This window comes from Peromyscus maniculatus, chromosome 2 (genome assembly GCF_049852395.1).
Source record: "Peromyscus maniculatus bairdii isolate BWxNUB_F1_BW_parent chromosome 2, HU_Pman_BW_mat_3.1, whole genome shotgun sequence".
Lineage (NCBI taxonomy): Eukaryota > Metazoa > Chordata > Mammalia > Rodentia > Cricetidae > Peromyscus > Peromyscus maniculatus.
In genome coordinates, this window is record NC_134853.1 from 39,430,657 (window position 1) to 39,447,336 (window position 16,680).

The following is a 16,680-nucleotide window of genomic DNA, read 5'->3' on the forward strand; positions in this document are numbered from 1 at the left end:
GCCTCAGTCAGAAAAGCTGACACTGTGTAACTCTTAAAATACAGGCTTTCTCAAACCATATCTGGGATCATAAAGGAAGACTAATAATAATAACAGCAACAACAATAATAAATAATTCTTTCAGGTAAAAGGAGTTATAGTACTGTCCAAGAGAAAGCCGTAACTCACCCGTTTCCAGCAGGACCCCTGTTCTAGGACATCCTGACGACAGGCCCATTGGGGTGCACTGTGCTCTGCCCACTCTGACCTTCCACACAGCAGCAGAGCACCAGTCTCTGGAAGGCAGGATTAACTCCATAACCCTCTCCTCTCTAGATAGCTTATGAGGCCCCAGCCTTAGATATCAGCTATTCTTTTTTTTTTTTTTTTTTTTTTTTTTTTTTGGTTTTCGAGACAGGGTTTCTCTGTGTAGCTTTGCGCCTTTCCTGGAGCTCACTTGGTAGCCCAGGCTGGCCTTGAACTCACAGAGATCCGCCTGGCTCTGCCTCCCGCGTGCTGGGATTAAAGGCGTGCGCCACCACCGCCCGGCGATATCAGCTATTCTTAAGCTTTGTCTGTCTAGATAAACCACTCACTATGTATCTACTGGCAAATATTTTAATATTGGCATAACTTAATTATGCTCACTCCAGAGGAAAATGCCAGCATAGCACCCTCTCTACTGTTTTCTCCTATATCAGTGCTGTTTCTCAGTTTTAGAAAAAGTTCCAAATATAGTTGTTTTCACCACATTACAAAGAAGACATCTTTTCCTCACCATACAAATTATTAAAAATGATCTTCTGCTCAATGTTCACTCTAGCCATGGGCTATTCATGTCAGTCCATCTGTAGCAACTCCTAGCTTGCCAGATGCTTTTCTGTGTTTGTATTATTTCTTTTGGCTCCTCTATGAATTCTATCTAGCACAGTTTTTTCTATGACTTACTAACACTGGTACTGAGCTAGTTACCATGAAATCATGGAAGCTTCTTTGTCTAATCTGGAGGGACTCTGATTCAGCAGCCCATGAGTCTGTGTTTGTCATCTTGAGAGGTAGGGCCAGGATTGGAGCTACTGCCCCACTGTATCTGTGTGTTTCCTATTTCTGTGGTCTGAATGAGAAATGACCCCATGTCTCCATGCCCCCATGTCCCCATGTCCTCACGTCCCCACGCATCTGAGCCCTGGTCCTTAGCTGGTGGTTGTGTCTCAGGAAGTAGAGCCTTCTAGAGGAAGTACATCCCAGGGGTAGGCTTTGAGAATTTATGCCTCTTCCCACTTCCAGTTTGGGTTTTCCAATTCCTACATGTGGTCAAAAATGTGATCTTCCTGTTCCTGCTGTCTGCTGCCACACATCCTCTGCCATTACGGACTCTCCCTCTGGAGCCAAAGGCAGAAATGCACTCTTCCTCCTAAAGTTACTTTTGGTTTTATCACAGCAACAATAAAATAATTAATATACTTACCATTCCCAAGCAACCTTCAACACCTCCATTTCTCACAACTCTTTCAACAGAAACACCCCTTACACATTCATGTATAGAACTATGATCAAGTCTAGCTTCTCAAACATCCTCATCGTCAAGCCAACTTGTGACATTCCAAATGCTTCACTCACTCCCGGCCTTTCCTTGTGATCTGTGCTAACATGTCAGGAGAAAATGTGCATTTCCTCCCCCTTCTCTCACCACCGGAAGCACATAAACTCCACTAACTACATCCTGTGTCAGAAAGAGGCCACTCTGTGGAGATGAGTATCATACGTCTCTTCACAGTTATTGCACATAGGAAGGAATGGAATCACACAGGATTTGTCTCTTTGGGGGTGCACTATTTCATTTGGCACAAGGCCTCAAGGTTCACTCATGTTATAGCTTTTGTCAGTGTTCATCTTTTTAAAAAAATCAGCTAATTTTGTGTGTGTGTGTGTGTGTGTGTGTGTGTGTGTGTGTGTGTGTGTGTGTGTGGCCATCCCACTGTATGTGTGGGATACTGATTCCAGGTGCCCCTGACAGAGGTACTAAAGTCTGTAAATGCTCCTATAAAATATTATAGCATTTACATACAACCTACTACAATCTACCTCATATGTTTTAAGTCATATCTCTATTACTTACATTTCCTAATACAGCAGATCTGCTATATATAAACAGTCATTGTGTTACAATGTTTAGGGAATAATGACAAGAAAGTACTCTGGATATATTCAAGACTGTCGTAATTTTTAAATTTTTTTTAAATATCTTAAACCAGAATGTGTAATAGGACTAATTATATTTGGTTTCAAAATTCAAGGCTCTTATATGTAACCTGTTGTGGAATATTTGTTTAACTAGGCAAAGATATGCTACATTTGTCTATGCTGCAATTGTTTAACTTTGTAAAGATGTGTTGCAATTGTGTTAATCAAATAAAATTAACCTGCCCCAGAGAGGCAGGATTAGCAACTGGTTGACAGAAGCAGCAGGAAGGAGTAGTGTGGGTCTTTTTAGTTGGGGCACTGTGGAAGGAGAGGAGCTTCTGGGATGTCAGCAAAGATGGAAAGTTAGCCAATTGCTACTCTGACTCTCTGAGCTCCCAGGTTTTCACCCTAGCCTTTGAGTCTTGAGTTTTATTAGAACTATAGAGATTTAGTTAAAGCTCTGGGAGAACAGAATTCCCCACAGGCTATAGCCTGAGTAGCTGGGCCTTTAGCAGTTTAAAGCACAGCCCCTGTGATGAAGGTAAAACAGCAGTAACAGAAGTAAGAAAAAATGTTAATGGCAGCCAAAGAAAACATGTCCTTCTCCCCAGTGTCCCCGCCTACCAGACTTGACAGAGCCCTTCTCTCTCCCATCTCAGCAGAGAGGTTGGGGGGGGGGCATGCTTAGCTTCTCTACGCCTAACTGAACTTTTTAATCTGTAATAGACAAATATCCAGAATGCCACAGATTACTAGAGACCTGTGAGGGCAGGAGGCTGGGCTGAGGATGTAGCTCAGTGACAGAGCACTTATCTGGTATGTGCAAGGTTCTAGGATTGATTTCTAGCATTGCAAAATCAAGCAAAAATAAAAGAAAAAAAAAAACAGAGAAAGCAGACAGGTAGACAAGCATAGAGTCCAAGACTCACAGACAAAGAAAACAGCGTTCAGTAACTATCTTGATTGTTTGATGTGGGTTATATTCAAATTCCAGTTATAGTCAAATTCCACACACCCAGGACTCTAGCCAGCAGGAAAAAGCTTAGGAGACACCAGCATGGAAGCCTTTGTAGAGTTAGAAAGGGAACAGAAGGAATGCTACTGGCTTGGGGGGCGGGGTTAGCAATAAATAATTTAAGAACTAATCTAAGGGCTGAGAATGTAGGTCAGTTGTAGAGCATTTGCCTACAAAGGGCTCATAAAGAATAAAACTAGTAATAGGAGGAAACTTAAAATGCAAATAACTAGCACTTCCTTTTTACTGGTGCTCACAACCTTGTCAACATCACCACACCAAAGAAAGATTAAGACACCTCAGGACTGGAGATGCATGACTAGGATGAACTTCTGATCTGTTTGATTTTTACTATGACGCTAGAAGTGACAAGTATATTTATGATTTAGATAGAAACTGGACATCCCACACGGTCCCCAGAAGACACTTCAAGGTGACCAAAAGCACCAAACCCAGCAAAGAAGAAAGGAGCTGAGTCAACTCCCAACTCCTTGAGGCTAGGATGCAAAAGAGCAGACCTCTCCTGGAGATGGAGATGGAGGTGAGGATTCAGAGGATGCATAGCCAGAAAAGCCCCGGAAGGCACCACAGAGACGTCCCACCTCCCATAGTGCTCTGTAATTTCCTGAGCCTAGAAAGAGGGGCAAGGACAAACCACAAGCCCACAGCCTTCTCTAGGCAGAACTATGATTTGGCACAAGAAGCAGCTTGTTATAAAGATGCCACCCGTGGAAATGGAGACTGTGAGTTAAGTTCAGCTCAGAAATAAACAACGTCCCAATTCTGCACTGCTGAGTGGTGTGGGATGTAAGATGGGAAATCCGCCCCACTGACAGGAAAGGTCGTTATGTATCTCTGACGTCATCATTTCTGGATGACGCACATCAATGGCAGTAGAGTGGTAAATCAAATGAAGAGAGCCTTTGTAATTGATCAGGGACGGAATCTGAAGCTGGGTCCACCATTCAGTACCTGAGCAGGGCTCTCTGCTCTGATAGAAGCCAGACTGTGACACTAACACGGGCATTATGGATGACAACTGATGGGAGCAGATGCAGAGACACACAGCCAAACATTAGGCGGAGCTCACAGAACCCTGTGGAAAAGGGGGAGGAAGGATTGTAGGAGCCAGAGAGGTCAAGGACACCACAAGAAAACCCACAGAATCAACTAAGCAGGGCTCACAGGGACTCACAGAGACTGAAGCAATCCTCAGGGAGCCTTGTGGGACTGACCTAGGCCCTCTGCATACCTGTTATTGTTGTGTTAGCTTAGTGTTCCTGTGACGCCCCTGACAGTGGGAGTGGGGGTGCCTCTGACTCTTTTGCCTGCTTTTGGGACTCTTTCCTCCTTCTGGGTTGCCTGGTCTGCTTTGTAACTTGAGATGCTGCCTTAGATGGCTGTTCTTGGGAGGCAGAGGAGGTATTCCTGGAAGAAGTGGATCTGGGGGTGGGGGATAGGAGGAGAGGAGGGAGGGGAAACTGCTGGGATGTAATATATTAGAAAAGTATAAATTTAAAAAGAAAAATAAATAAAAGTAAAACCTTTTAGAAAGCACTTCTCTTCTTGAAATTTGTATTTTTCAATTGATGCCTACTTGGTTTTTTGCTTTTTTGTTTTGCTCTGTTTTTCCTCCCTATCCCCATTCTCTATTTTGATCTATTTCTCTGATTTATAGAAATTTGGATCTGGGTGAGATTTAGAAAGAATCAGGGTTAACATGTTAGTCCTCTAAGTGAGAACACACTGCAAGGCTGAGGTAGAGCTAGAACAAGTGTTTTAAGTCTGTTTCAGATTCTCACTTACTCTAAGAGACACATCCTCTATCTCCAAAAGTCAGCCTCCATCCTCCTTCATGAGACTCAGGCCTGGCAGAAAATCCATTCCTCTGCTCAATGCTGGGTTCAGTGACCACCTCACTTTTGATGAAAGTCCATAAAGTACTTTGAGGATCTTCCTGGATTCCAGTAATCTTTGTCCTGGACTTGCCAGATAAGTACTGAAGACATCTCAGTCATCTTGACTTCTGTATGAATTTTTTTAATGGACTACTGTCCAGGAAACAAAGCTAGTAAAATGGAAAGAGAAAAATATAGCCCTGAAAAGTTTCCTAGCCCAGATCCAGCCATGCCAAAAACTGGCCTTCCTTCAAAACATTTTAGTTGTGTGAATCAATAAAAACCAAATTTGGGCTGAGTTATCTATTGCACAGCTTCAAACATGTCTCTAAAACTATGAAAGTATGCACAATTCAATATACTAGAATATTACATTTGAGTTGCTGGAGCTGGAGAGATGGCTCAGAGGTTAAGAGCATTGGCTGTTCTTCCAGAGGTCCATAGTTCAATTCCCAGCAACCACATGGTGGCTCACAACCATCTATAATAAGATCTAACACTGTCTCCTGATGCAGGCATACATGCAGGCAATTAGCATAAGAAATAAATAAGTAAATCTTTTTAAAATTTTTTACTTTCTGGATATAGGGAAAACTCAACTGATGAGTTAGAAAGAAGAGGAATGAGCATGGTTTACAGTAGAACTAGCAAAGGAGATGTGGCCAGTTATCAATAGAGTGTCAGTCATTTTGCTAGAAATATAAAGCGTTCACACTAGGACATAGTTGCATTCCTAGTTACACACTCCAGTTGGTGGTTTTAAAAGGAACTGATGTGGGAAAGGGAGCCTCTGCAACAGAAGACCAGATGTATTTCAAAGTTTATGTGAGTCAAAGCCATTCATAGTCACTGACCAGAACTGGTGATGACCAGCAAAGGTAGAGGCCTAGGGCACAGAGAGGCTCTCTCGGGTCAAAGCACAGCAGCCTGGAGAAGAAGACATGGATGCTTCGTAGGAGGCGCATAGGCACCAGGGGAAACCAGCAGGGCAAATGAGAACTCAGTAATGTCAGGTAGAAGTCCTGCTATCAGAACAAACAATATGCATCATTCTACCCACATCAACATCTTCCTTGGATCATCTACCATGAAAGTACTTCAAGGAAAGACCCAAAAGGGAGGCAGAAACTAGTCACACCACAGTGGACCACAAATCAAGTGAACTCCCTGTGTGAGCTGAGAGTGAGCTCAGAGTAGAGTGCTTGCCTGGCATGCACTAGGCCTGGGTTTGGTCTCCAGAACCACTTTTTTTTAATTCCTGGAGACTCCTAGAAAAATAATGATTTAATTCTTCATATTTTTACTTTTCCTCACTATCAGCTATTGCTGAGTAATCCGCCAGAGCAAGAATATACAAACTGCATCTCTTTCAAACAATCTCATCTAAAAGGCCTGACTTCTCTTCTGCAACCACTTGGAAAGTAAAGGCATGGTCCAGATGCCCACATGCCCAGAGAATGAGGCCTTCTATGGTCTCCCATGACATCAGAATTGGCAGCAAACAATACTCCTGTGGTCCTTGGTCAATATAAGCTCTCTATTTTTTTCCTTGAGAAAGATATAAAGCTCCTACAAGGTTGTAAAGGAAAAAATTATTGTCCAAGACAGAGAACCTCATGTTTAAGGGATATTGGGCTGCATGCTCATGTCTCTGTGACAGACAATGTGCCACCAGCCTCAGCTGTAAGCTGCTGACTTTAGAGAAAAAACAGCAAAAGTTGAAGATGCCATATCTGAAAAAAATTTTGAGGACTGAATCTGTTGGTCATCTTGAATTCTTGTATACACATAGTTAGCTGTCTGTGGGGTTCAGTCTAAGTCTAAACAAACATGAAATCTATTTATATTTTGGCTATGTCTTATATGCATTGCCTGAATCTAATGTTATACAACATTTTTAGTGTGCCTGTGCTTTGACTGTGAATTTTCTACTTGTGGCATGAGGGTTGCTCCTTAAAAGCTTTGGATGTGGGAGAATTTGGATCTGATATTCTAGGGTTAAGATGGTCAGCCTTACTTTAAAAATAGGGTACCTGCTTTTAGTGCTGGCTACTTAAGAAGGTGAGAGAAAAGGATCATCCTTAGTTCACAGCTACTCTAAGAAATGTACCTAGACCTCATCTTAGAAAAAAAGAGAGAGACACAGAGACTGTCATAGTCACTGTTCTCCTTCTATGAGGAGACACATTAACCAAGGCGACTCTTCTAGAAGAAAGCATTTAACGGGAGGCTTACATACAGTTAAGGGTTAGTCCATTACCATCATGGTGGAAAGCTGACAAGTAGAACATCAGAACTGTAGCTGAGAATGTTACATCCTGATCCCCAGGCAACAGGCAGAGAGACAGACAGACAGACAGACAGGGCCTTATGTGGGCTTTTGAAACCTCAAAGCCCACTCCCAGCAACACACTTCCTCTGCCAGTGGACTGTCCTCCATTGGGGCATATTTCCTAATCCTCCCCACATAATTCCACTAGCTGGGGACCAAGCATTCAAACATGGACCTATGGAGGCTATTCTCATTCAAACCATCACAGAGAGTCAATCTCTCTGTCCAAATGTTGAAGTAGTATTGTTATGGTAAATATGAAAATGTATACTTAAACAGGGAAGGAAAAGAAATGAAGAAGGAAGAGGAAGAAGGTTATGATTTTCCTTCTGCTTATAATTGTTAGAACTGCCACCCCACTGAGGGTATAACTTCTAAGTAGAGGCTTTGTCTAGCATCTGTGAAGCCCTGAATTATGTCCCCAGTAACACACACACACACACCAGCCAGTATCTTTAAATTATTCCAGGCATAACAAAATTACCATCCAAACATGTATTTGACTCATGTCCCCTTGACCACCAATCTGGCCATTAAAAATACTATGGCCCGTTTTCATCTAGCACCAAGGTGTAACCAATGTGATAGAGTGTACTTTCTTACATTTTTATCTCTACCTAACAGAGGAAAAAATTCTGTTTTAAACAGGATGTGTGCAGGATAAATTTTGTTCTTAAACTGCAATAACAAGAAACTTTAAAGTAAATCAGACACCATAAAATAATCTTACAATGCCTTGGAAAGAGCCCAAGACCATGGGTTCTTAAATAGCTTCTCCCTGCTGAATGGAGCTGCCACCCTCTGCACGAACAATAAGTATTCCCTTGATATCTCTAAGAAATACCTACTGACATGGATGTTGGTCTGATAAGAAAAAGTGGGAATACGTTCAGATAGTCACCTCCTTTTTAACCCATTACAGGTAAGTTGTTAGTAAGTGTTGCCCATCTCTATTCCAACCCAGTACTGCTCTGTACCCTGAGATCCACCCCACCAGACAGGCTAGTAGACTTCTCTACCAGTTAGGCTTCACCTGGTCAGCCCTGTGCTTCTGCACACATCCCATTGCTTACACTTGTGAGGATACTGGAACAGCTGCGACAGTGCACCCAGTAACAGTGGGCTTACCGTGTTGTCTAAACATTCAATGATTCTGTCTAGAGTTAGAATACTAACCCTTCAGCCTAGTTTTAAGAGTCTATAATCTAACCTCAACTCACTGCCATGAACACAAACCCTTCCACTTCAATGTTTTCATTTATTGTATTTCGTATATTCAGATTAAAATTGAAGGCAGAGTTGTAGAGGTGTGTGTTTACAGCCCCGGCTACTCTGGAAAATAAATCATGCTGAATAAGGCCAGCCTGGGAAACTAAAAAAAAAAAAAAAAAAAAAAAAAAAAAAAAAAAGTTTAAAGGCCAGGGATGTGGCTAATGCTAGAAAGCCTGTCTGGCATACACAAAGGCCTGGGGTCAATGTCCAGTAATACAACAAAACACAAGAAACACCCAGCTTTACCCTCAGGTCTTGATTGGTAAGAAACATACTTTTGCCCTCCATGGCTTTCTCTTTCCATCTTCTGAACCATCTAAGAATGTCAGCCTTCATTTAAGTCAGAGATCTTTATAACAACCTCTCCCAACTGCATACAAGACTCTAGTAGCCCTGATGTCTCTCACATCATGACTATAGTGATCACATATTCCTGTCATTCATAAATACTATTAATCATGGTCTTCCTTTTATCCAAAGTGAAAGTTGACCTGCCCCAAATCCTACCACTGGTTATTACGCTGCCTTGTAAGCCTCCATGTCCTCATAGCTACACTTAATTCATACTTTCTTACTTCATGGGCCATGCTATAGCCTAAATGGCTAACATTTCAGTTAAATGAATGACCATTCTTCTCTGAGCCCAGCTGCCCCAAAAACACATCCTGTTGACATAGGGGTAGAGATGTACACCTGCAATTCCAAAAATGTGGGGGATGAGACAGGAGGATCACTATAAGTTCAGGGCCAGTCTAGGGTACATAGTGACATCTTGTCTATAAAATACAAAATTAAAATTGAACTATATCAATCAAGGATTCATAATCATATTGGGAGATGGAATGGGACATTAATTCCCAGGAGAGGAATTTCCATAAATGTTAACACAGTCACCTTTTCTGCTCCCAAAACCACCAAAACTCATCCTGCCTACCTCTCAAGATTGGTACTTCATTGTCTCTAAAGTGAGTGTAGAGAAGGAGACTCCAGAAGTATAAAATGTACATGAATTTGCCTTTTTGGCAAGTGACTTGTCCAAGGTTGAATCATGAGAATGGGAAGGAAGTCTTGGCTGCTTCTTCTTTTTAACACTACAGGAGCTCAGCCCATGCAATATCACAAGAGAAAGAAGCAAAGTCCCTTACAAACTTGAAAATATTAATTAAAACTCTCTTGGTTCATAGATAACTGTGGTGGTTTGAATAGGAATTATCCCCATGGGCTTATAGATTTGAATGCTTGATCAGCCTAGACTGGCACTATTAGGAGGTGTGGCCTTGGAGGAAGTGTGTCACTGGAAATGGGCTTTGAGGTTTCAAGGGTCTAAGCCAGGCCCGGTATCTCTGTCTCTTCCTGCTGCCTTCTTATCTGGATATAGAACTCTCAGCTACCTCTCCATCATGTCAGCATGCATGCTGCCGTAATGGACTAGACCTCTGAATATGAGTCATCTCCAATTAAATGCTTTCTTTTGTAAGAGTTGCCTTAGTCATGGTGTCTCTTCACATCAATAGAACATGGACTAAGATAATAACATAATCATCTACAAAGAAAATCTCTAATAGTCTACAGAAAAGTACTAGAATAAGTGAGCTATCAAAGTCAAGAGATCATTTTTTAAAACCAAATGCATTTCCAAACAATTAGAAATTTAAACATAATTTGTAATGGTATAAGAACCCATTTTTGGAGTTAAATCTAATAAAATATATGCAATATTTAGATAGTGAAATATACCAAACATTGGTAAGAGAAACCAAAGAAACCCTAAACAAATAAAGAGAGCCGGGCGGTGGTGGCGCACGCCTTTAATCCCAGCACTCGGGAGGCAGAGCCAGGCGGATCTCTGTGAGTTCGAGGCCAGCCTGGGCTACCAAGTGAGCTCCAGGAAAGGCGCAAAGCTACACAGAGAAACCCTGTCTCGAAAAACCAAAAAAAAAAAAAAACAAATAAAGAGATATAATTTATTGTTGGAAATGTCAAATGTTATTAGGGTTAAGCCTTTTCAAATTGAGTTATATATTTCATTCAGTATCTAGTTCCTATATACATTTTAGAGAAATTTACCAAGTGATAAAACAATGTGTGTGTGTATGTATGTGTGTGTGTGTATGAAAAAAGTGAAATACTTCAAGTTGCCAATGTTATTTTTTAAAGACTTTTTTAATTTTACATGTGAGTGTCTTACTTGCATGTGTATATGTGTGCCTAGTATTTGCAGTGGCCAGAAGAGGACATTGGATGCCCCAAAGTTGGATTTACAGATGGTTGTGGGTTATCATGTAAGTGCTGTGAACTGAGCCCAGATCCTCTGCAAAAGCAGAAAATGCTCTTACTGCTGAGCCATCTTGCTAGCATCAACATAATTTTTTATTGAAAAGGAACAGGGATAGATAATTTATACTATCTAAATTCAACATTATTATTTAGTCAACAAATTATTATAATTCTACAGTATTCTGGACAGCATGCTATTGATTCCATATGTCATTTATTCTTACACTGAACATAAAGTCCAAAAATAGACTCGCAGATGTATTAGCCATTGATATTTTAACAATCATGCCAATAAAAGTAAATGAAGAAAAGCATCATTTTAACAAATAATGCTGGCAACTGAGCATCTATACACAAAAGCACATGCAAATTCAAATAATAATAATAGAGCAAATGTAAAGCTTCAACTTATAAAACTTTTAGAAGAAAATTTAAAATATGAACTTTGTTAATCCAAGATTTCTTAGCAAAAAAAATTAAATTCTTTCTTAAATCATAAATTAGACAGCATCAAAATTTTAAATTTTTTTATTCAATGGATATCTTAAGAAATTAAAAAAGTGAGCCACAGCACTTGGCTCAGTCTGGGAGGAGGGGACTGGACCTGCCTGGACTGAGTCTACCAGGTTGATCTCAATCCTTAGGGGAGGCTTTGCCCTGGAGGAGGTGGGAATGGGGGGTGGATTGAGAGTAAGGGGAGGGGGTGGGAGGGGGGAGAACAGGGGAACCCGTGGCTGATATGTAGAACTGAATGGTATTTTAAAATAAAATAAAAGGAAAAAATACAAAAAAAAAAAAAAAAAAAAACCTCGGTGTTACAGAAAACAGAAAGTTTTCAAGTAAATGAACAATGGTTTCTTGTCATTTTACTTAAAAAACAAAGATCAGGGGCTGGAAGGATGGTTTGGTCATTAAGAGCTCTTGTTGCTCTTGCAGAAGAACTGGGTTCAATTCTCAGCACCCATATGGTACAATTATTTGTAACTCCAGTTTCCAGGAGATCTGATGCCCTCTTCCTATGTCCATGGGCACCAGACATGTATGTGGTGCAAGTGTACACATGCAAGCAAAACTCTCATACACAGAAAATAAAATAAATAAATCTAAAAAAAAATGTGAAAAAAAAAGTGAGCCACAGGCTAGAAGGAAAGATTCACAACACTAATATTTGGCAAAACACTTGTATTTTAGAAATATATAAAAATTTAATTCAATAATTAAAAACATTCACCTGAAAAGCAGTAAGAAATTGAATACATCTATTTTTAAAATGAGCTCATGGACAATGCTCGGAGTCTTTAGCCATTACAGGAATAGCATTTACATCACAGTAAAGAACCGCTTTTTATGTGTCTTTTAGAAATCTATGGTTTAAAGACACCTGTTGTGGTAGTTTGAATGTAATTGTCTCCCATAATCTCATTGGGAGTGGCACTGTTAGGAGGTGTGGCCTTGTTGGAGGAAGTATGTCACTGTGGGGGTGGGCTTTGAGGTCTCATATGCTCAGGATACAGCCCAATGAGTCAGTTGACTTCTTGTTCCATGCAAGCCAAGATGTAGCCAGCAGTGTGTCTGCCTGCACACCGCCATGCTTCCCACCATGATGATAATGGACTGAACCTCTGAAGCTGTAAACAAGCCACCCCAATTAAATTTTTTTTATATGAGTTGCCATGGTCTTGGTGTCTCTTCACAGCAATAGAAACCCTATTTCTTAGTTATTAGTTATTGGTGTTGCTGTGAAGAGACACCATGACCAAAAAGCAAGTTAGGGAGGAAAGGGTTTATTTGGCTTACACTTCCACATTGCTGTTCACCACTGAAGGAAGTCAGGACAGGAACTCAAACAGGGCAGGATGCTGGAGGCAGGAGCTGATGCAGAGACCATGGAGAAGTGCTGTTTACTTGTCTGCTTCTCCTGGCTCACTCAACCTACTTTCTTATAGAACCCAGGACTACCAGCCCAGGGATGATACCACCCACCATGGGCTGGACCCTCCCCCATTGATCACTAATTGAGAAAATGCCTTGCAGCTGGATCTCATGGAGGCATTTCCTCAACTGAGGTTCTTTCCTCTCTGATGGCTCTAGCTTGTGTCAAGCTGACACACAAAACCAGCCGTTACATAATAGCTGTCGATGAGAACAAGAAACGACTGGAGGTGTCACTCTTGATGGGGCTGTGCTACTGCACAGATACTCAAGAGGTTACTTGGCAGTTTCTCAATATATTAAATGCATATTTACATGTGATTCATTCAATTCCCCACTATTACTTACCTAGATAGATGAAACCATAAGTGTACATGGTGATTTTTTTCCAGGATGTTAATAACACATTTCTCCAGACTACTTAAGATCTGCAAGCCCTGATGTCCATCCACCTGATGGATGAATGAATAAATTGTTGTATAACTATACTCTAGATCATTTCTTGGCATAGTAGTGGAAATTACTAATAGATCCTTGGCATTGTTGAGCCTCGTGAACATTAGGCTGAGCAAAAGAAGTTGCACATAAATAGCAAATTTAACATTATTCCATAAACAAACAAAAATGGTAGAAAAAAAACAAAGCCTGAACTATAAACTGGATCAATGGCTGCATGGACTGACACAGGTGTGAACTAAGAAGGGACATAAAATTATCTTGAATTGATAGACATGTTGATAGTTGATGGAAATGTATGTGTCAAAACTGGTCAAACTGGGAGCTGGTGAGATGGTTCAGTGGTTAAGAATGTTTGCTGTGGGAGAGCTGTCTATTACTCATCTGTCTTGAGGTGGCCCCTCCTCCAATGCCTGAGGCAGGTAGCAGACCTTGCCCTGAGGTCATAAGAGCAGGAGAGTTGTCCTTGGCTCTCATTAGCTGCAGCACTCAGGAGAGTGACCCCTACACCTCACCTGGGCAACACACTAGAGCTGGCCCTGAAGGTGTAGGTGTGAGAGAGCCGACCCTGAGGAAGTGAAAACAGGAGAACTGGTCCCGCACCTTGCTCCTTGCTGCAAGGGGTGAACTGGCCAGGGCCGTGCTGGAGAGCGCACCCTGGTGCCGAAGACAGGGGAGAGCTGGCAGGCTGATCAACTGCAACTACCCAGGCCTCAAACCAGACCAATGATTCTTTTTGATAAATGTCTGCATGTAAAAATATATGGATAAAGAGGTTTGCTGCGTGACTCACTCTGTCACACTGCAGCTTCCATAACAAGTTTTTTTCCCCTTCCTTTTTTCCCCCCTCTTTTTATCTTAAATTTTATTTTATTTTATTTTATTTTGGGGTGGGACAGGAGAGTGATAATATCTGGAGACATAATGTGAAAGACACAAAGAATAGATATAAATAGAAATAATATATTTAAGTAAATAAAAAGAATGTTTGCTGCTCCTACAGCAGACTACAGTTCAGTCCCAGCTACAGATTTTATGCCTTCTTCTGACCTTCAAGGGTAACTGCACATGAGTTAACATATGCACAGACAGATACACACACACACACACACACACACACACACACACACACACACACACATAAGAATAAAAACTTAAATCTTAAAATACTTCACCAAACTGTAATGTGGATAAACTTTTGTATACTAATCAACTTATTAACAAACTTGAAAAAAAATTAATCCCAACAAAAGTTGTTGGGAATTTGACAAATAAATCTTGAAATTTGTATGTAATATAAAAGGACTAAAATGACCAAAATAATTTTGAAAAGAACAATATGGGGGAAATTGCTCTCTGGGTATGAAGAATTATTAGAAAGGGAGCCACGCATAGTAGTTTCACCTTTAACCCCAGCATTTGGGAGACAAAGACAGGTGGATCTCAATGAGCTAGAGGCCAGCCTGGTCTACATAGCAAGTTCCAGGCCAGAAAAAATATGAGAAAGGAAGGCTAACTAGGATCGTATGATGGTAGTGTTACCAGTAGTCCAGGCTGCTCTCTGGGCCAGGTGTTTCCAGTCCAGGTTCTGGGTACCTTATTCAAAGCATCAAGGGGGAAAAAAGCACAGATTTGCTAAGCAGCCAGAACACTATTCAAAAGCAAAGCAATGGTACACATTAGAAATAAATGCACTGCACAGGGTAACAGTGGGCCACATGAGTAAGGATTCTTGGATCTTTCTTTTATGGGATCCAACAGAAGAAGTTTGTTTGCAAAGAGGCATTGCAAGGGCAGCTCTTTGTTTTGATTGACATATTAAATCATATAATCATTTCTCCACATATCTCTTCTCATAATGCCCTTGACATTAATCATATGCATAATTTTGCATAGGCATAAAATGGTATATAGGGGATTCTCCCTAAAAGTTCACTTTGAGGACATAGCTTGCCTTATCATGCCTTCTCTCAAACTCACTCTAGGCCATATCAGCTTTTTTTTTTTCTTTTTAAGATTTATTTATTATGTATACAGTATCCCTGCAGGCCAGAAGAGGGCATCAGATCCCATTACAGATGGTTGTGAGCCACCATGTGGTTGCTGGGAATTGAACTCAGGACCTCTGGAAGAGCAGACAGTGCTCTTAACCTCTGAGCCATCTCTCCAGCCCCATATCAGCTTATTGCCAGATGTGTTGGAAATATGTTTTAATAGAAACTCCCGAAGTCTGATGGTCCTAATGGGGAAGAGAAACTCACTCCACTGTTGTGAGATGACTGTGGTTGCAGCTCTATGCAGGTGGGGATTCTAAGTTGCTAATAGGTTGCTGAGTGTGTTGTTCAGAGGAGGGTGTGTGTGCATAATACCTTCAGGCAAGGATCTCAGGCTGCCAAGGTCATTGTTGGAAAGAGGGGTGTATGCATAGCCCAAATTAAGTGGAGTCCCAGGTTGTTAAGCTATATCCTATGCTTGCTTGCCTCTGTGGTAGGAACAAAATTAGAAAACTGTGTTAATGAAAAGTATAGAACTTAAAAGCTATCTACCTACAAGGAAACTCAAATATGATAAATGGTTGCATCACAGAGCAAAAATGGAAGAAAAAATGGTGGACTGTTAGTTTTCCAGTACTGTGAAAAAAAACTAACTATAAGAAGAAACAAAATGTATGTGGCTGATGGTTTCAGGTTATGCACACTGGGTCCTGTGACTTGGGCCTGTGGCGGGACAAGGCATCACAGGGGAATCCTAGGAGGAAGACTGTTGACCTCATGGCCGCTGAGAGACAAAGGAAACAGACCTCACCGAATATCCCCTTCAAACGTCTGGAGGTTTAGAGGGCAGTGTTCTTTGGCTGAGTCAACCTGGGGTTTGTTCTTTTATCTCTCGGGATGCTATTAGAGGTTGTGTTTCTGTAGAATGTAAAAAAAAAAAAAAAAAAAAAAAAAAACAGTTGTAACATTTTGTAAGATTGAAGATCAGAGGGGATGTGTTGGAGTGTGAGGGAGACCAGTACACATTGTATACATATTTTAAACTATCAAGGAATTAAAAGATATTCTTTAAATTTTTTTATTTTATTTTATACCGTGGATTCTGAAGTCAACTTCCTGGTATTGATCCAGCCCTGCCACTTCCCTACTAGTGAGTCTCTGGGAGACTTTGGTTACTTCTCTGATCCTCCTAGTAAACAAAATTTTCCCTCTTCGTTTCAAGGACAAATGATATCATCATCACCATCATCTTATAAACTCCCAATTCTAAAATATACCTAGAGAGCAGACCCAGGAAATGATGTGCCATGAGTTCCATGGGTCCTCTTTTCATTTCCTCTG